The 4,429-nt window shown below is 42.0% G+C and overlaps 1 long non-coding RNA gene across 1 annotated transcript; it reads right to left on the reverse strand.

The window, feature by feature from the left end:
• Window positions 1-2,622: 2,622 nt before the first annotated feature.
• On the reverse strand, window positions 2,623-4,195 carry LOC113650113. The gene is made up of 2 exons (XR_003442337.2): window positions 3,903-4,195; window positions 2,623-3,158 (listed from the first exon to the last, which is right to left on the reverse strand). It is a non-coding gene; the product is annotated as an uncharacterized LOC113650113 (long non-coding RNA).
• Window positions 4,196-4,429: the final 234 nt, after the last annotated feature.

A 4,429-nucleotide genomic window follows, 5' to 3' on the forward strand; every position in this document is an offset into this window, starting at 1 on the left:
GGGTGTATTTTTCTAATGGATTTCCTCTTGGGTGCAGCGGTTCAGCTGTGGGAAAAAATCCTATTGCTGTCCTTTTGGTCCTTTTGTGTCGGGCCGTGATGAGCTCGTTCCCTCGGGGGGACGTGTCAGGACGACCTCAGGGACGCCGAACAGAAAGGATTTTCTACGCACACGTTTTTATATTAAACTTCAAAACCTGGGATTGATTAGAATTTTAGTGACAAGCTCATGCGAGTAACGTCTAACGACGGTGACGATCTCTTCTTTATCCGAACTTTATTCAAACTTCTTTTCATCGCTTCATCCCCAGCAGCACGCAGGACCTCAGCGGTAATAATCGATGACTTCTGAGGACATATAAAGAGTTTTATTGATTTCCTTTCCCTCCATGTCTGTAGCTCTAATTCTCTAAATTGCTATTGAATCTGGCGTCTGATGCACAAACACAAGCGGGTCCAGAAACCCGAAGGCGAAAACAAAGGAGCTGTTTACATCTCAGCATTTATTTAAATCAAGTACAAATTTGTTAATGTGCTTTTACACGCAGCGATCCATCATTTTTTACCTTTATCAGCCGAAAGCTGTGACTTCCTGTGAGCTTCTCCCCAAACAGACGAGTCGCCGTCTGCCCTAACGACACACTCCTGAAGCCGACTGAAGCTCAGCTACTGCTGTGTCACTGAGATCCAGCGAGTGTAGAAGTGTAAGGATAAGGAAAAGTTTTTCAAAAAAGTTTTACTTTTAAAAACAGTAAATATGAGAGACAGAGAGAGAGAGAGAGAGAGAGAGAGAGAGAGAGAGAGAACAAAAACATGCAAAAACATGCTTTTGTCTTTTCACAGATGAAAATTATTTTAATGTTTATTTAAAGTACTACGTTTGTTAAAATGTGAAATATTGTATAATAATGTGTGCGTACGAACATGTCTGTCTGTCTGTCTGTCTGTCTGTCTGTCTGTCTGTCTGTCTGTCTGTTCTCTGTGTGTATCTGCTCAGCTGTAGTATTAGTGTCTGTCTGTCTGTCTGTCTGTCTGTCTGTCTGTTCTCTGTGTGTATCTGCTCAGCTGTAGTATTAGTGTCTGTCTGTCTGTCTTTCTGTCTGTCTGTCTGTCTTTCTGTCTGTCTGCTGTCTGTCTGTCTGTCTTTCTGTCTGTCTGTCTGTCTGTCTGTCTGTCTTTCTGACTGTCTGTCGTGTTTATCTGTTTAGCTGTGATATTGATGTTTGTCTGTCTGTCTGTCTGTTTGCAGTTTGCATGTGTTCATCTGCAGTCTGATAGCAAGGTAAATATTCAGCATGTTATGTCTCTCTCTCTCTCTCTCTCTCTCTCTCTCTCTCTCTCTCTCTCTCTCCTTCCTGCTCTGAGTGAGTTTCTGCTGCTGCACGGTTCTGATTTATGAAACCTTAGCCTTCGGTTTATTGTGTGAATTTTGAAGGACGGTTCAGTAAGTGGTGAAATCTCCCTGAGTTCAGTGTTATAATGAGGAGTCTGTTTGTGAATTCTGCTGCTTTACAACACGAGTGACGTTCAGAACAAGGAAGACGACCTGATCACAGATCCACCGATTTACCCTGGAATAAAGTGAGGAACGCTGAAGCACCCAAGTCCAAAACACCAGCGAGTCTTCACACTGTAGGGTGATAACGGTGCCATCAGGAGGGGTTTGAGTCGACAGCCTCACTGTCAGTGCAGTGAAACTCTAATGGGATTAAATGATGAGAAAAATACTCAAAATGCACTTTGTAAAAAGTTCTGTAAGTGACAGTAATACTGTATACTGCAAGGAAGAAAGAAAGAAAGAAAGAAAGAAAGAAAGAAAGAAAGAAAGAAAGAAAGAAAGAAAGAAAGAAAGAATATAATATAATAAGAAAGAAAGAATAATATAAAATAATATAATATAATAAGGAAGGAAGGAAGGAAGAAAGGAAGGAAGGAAGGAAGGAAGAAAGAAAGAATAATATAATAAGGAAGGAAGAAAGAAAGAAAGAATGAATAATATAATATAAAATAATATAATAATATAATAAGGAAGGAAGGAAGAAAGAAAGAATAATATAATATAATATATAATAAGAAAGAAAGAATAATATAATATAATACAAAATAATATGATAAGAAAGGAAGGAAGGAAGAAAGAAAGAAAGAAAGAATGAAAAATATATATAAAATAATATAATAAGGAAGGAAGGAAGGAAGAATAATATAATATAAAATAAAATAATATAATAAGAAAGAAAGAAAAAAATATATATATTTTTGCCAAAACCAGCAAAATATACCAAATAGGCAAAATCCTTAGTTTGGTCACAAGTTCTAGCTCTGGCAAGAAAACCCTTCTGATTTGATCCTGTAACAGATGGAGTATTTATATTGGAGTAGAAAAGCTTTGCTGTAAGTGGAAATGTTTATGTAAAGAGATCTGAGTGTATTTTTATATCAGGTTTGACTTTTTAACTTTTATGTAGGACTTTTATTTTGTATTCTATTTCTCATGTTTTCAGTGTAAGTGATATCCCAGGATCTGATATCTGAGGTGTTTCTCTCGTATCCGCTCGATATCCGCTCGATAAAGATGAAGGGTTTTATCGCTGTAAGTTTAATCACACCATCACTTGTGTTGAGATTCGTTTTGGAAATTCCTTTTAATTGCCACATGAAGTTTTCTCACAGAGGAGACGTTGTAGCATCCCGTCCTGATGAGCGTTCGTGTTATTACTTTAATCAGGCTTTCCACGGCTCGATGTAACAGGATGTTAGCCGCGTGCTCGGCGTTCCTGCTATCGGTTACACCTCGGATCCTGATCAGAGGACGGGTCACGAGCCTGATGTCAGGTCCGATTCTCCTCTGGCTCTCTTTCCTCCTGAGTGTTATCAGTGACTGAAACGTCCACCTCACTGTGTGTGTGATTCAAACAGGAGTGGAAGAAGAAGCACAGTTTGTGTTTGATGTTTGTACTTCAAGAAAAAGAGAGAGAGAGAGAGAGAGAGAGAGAGATCAGATGTCTGCCTCATGAGACACAGGAAGGGAAAAATCAGATTTGACAGGATGTCGAAACAGCGCTTTCGTCATTCTTGTGGATTTGGGCCTCGCTGCTCGCCGGGATGCTGCTTCTCGTACGTGTCTTTCGGAGAGACAGATACGGTCATTGGGAGAGAAAGCTGTAGGGCAGAACAGAAAACAAGAAAACGTCAGTGTGGAGGAAAGAGTGTAAAAAAAGTCAAAGCTCCTACAAAAGGATGGTCTTTTAGGGTCCGTGCTGCGTCGGCTAAATCACGACACGTTTATCTCCTGTTTAAGCTTCGGCCCTGACATCGGTGCTGTGACTGGATCACCTCTAAGAAGGCTCTCTCTCTCTCACTGACTCATTTCCTACCGCTTATCCGAACGTCTCGGGTCACGGGGAGCCTGTGTCTATCTCAGGTGTCATCGGGCATCGAGGCAGGATACACCCTGGACGGAGTGCCAACCCATCACAGGGCACACACACACACTCTCATTCACTCACACACACACACACTACGGACAATTTTCCAGAGATGCCAATCAACCTACCATGCATGTCTTTGGACCGGGGGAGGAAACCGGAGTACCCGGAGGAAACCCCCGAGGCACGGGGAGAACATGCAAACTCCACACACACAAGGCGGGGGTGGGAATCGAACCCCCGACCCTGGATGTGTGAGGCGAACGTGCTAACCGCTAAGCCACTGTGCTCCTTAAAAAGACAAATGTAGAACCCTTTAGAACATTTCAGCTGTTCTGCAGTAGTCCTTCTAGTGGAACGTCTGGCCTTTGTGTGCATCGCCTGAAGAATTTTGATAAGCTTAAGTGACAAATTAAAGCTGTTAAAATTAAAGATGTCAAAGGTGTTGTGCAGGACTTCAGGACTGTCTTCAACACACCTCAACGTCGGTTTTGTCTGTCAGTGGAGTTGAGTTACAGCTTAAGGCTGGTCCAAACCCATCACGTTCAGCCTCATTGACATGTTTTGAGCTTGAAGGTTGTAGATCAGACTGTAGATCAGACTGTAGGTCAGTCTGTAGGTCAGGCTGTAGGTCAGGATGTAGGTCAGTATGTAGATCAGACTGTAGGTCAGGATGTAAGGTCAGACCGTAGGTCAGACTGTAGGTCAGGATGTAGGTCAGGATGTAGATCAGGCTGTAGGTCAGGATGTAGATCAGGATGTAAGGTCAGGATGTAGGTCAGGATGTAGATCAGACTGTAGGTCAGACTGTAGGTCAGGATGTAAGGTCAGTATGTAGGTCAGGATGTAGATCAGGATGTAGGTCAGGATGTAGGTCAGGATGTAGATCAGACTGTAGGTCAGGATGTAGGTCAGGATGTAAGGTCAGACTGTAGGTCAGGATGTAGATCAGGCTGTAGGTCAGGATGTAGATCAGACTGTAGGTCAGGATGTAGATCAGACTGT

The sequence above is a fragment of the Tachysurus fulvidraco genome, chromosome 22 (genome assembly GCF_022655615.1).
Source record: "Tachysurus fulvidraco isolate hzauxx_2018 chromosome 22, HZAU_PFXX_2.0, whole genome shotgun sequence".
NCBI lineage: Eukaryota > Metazoa > Chordata > Actinopteri > Siluriformes > Bagridae > Tachysurus > Tachysurus fulvidraco.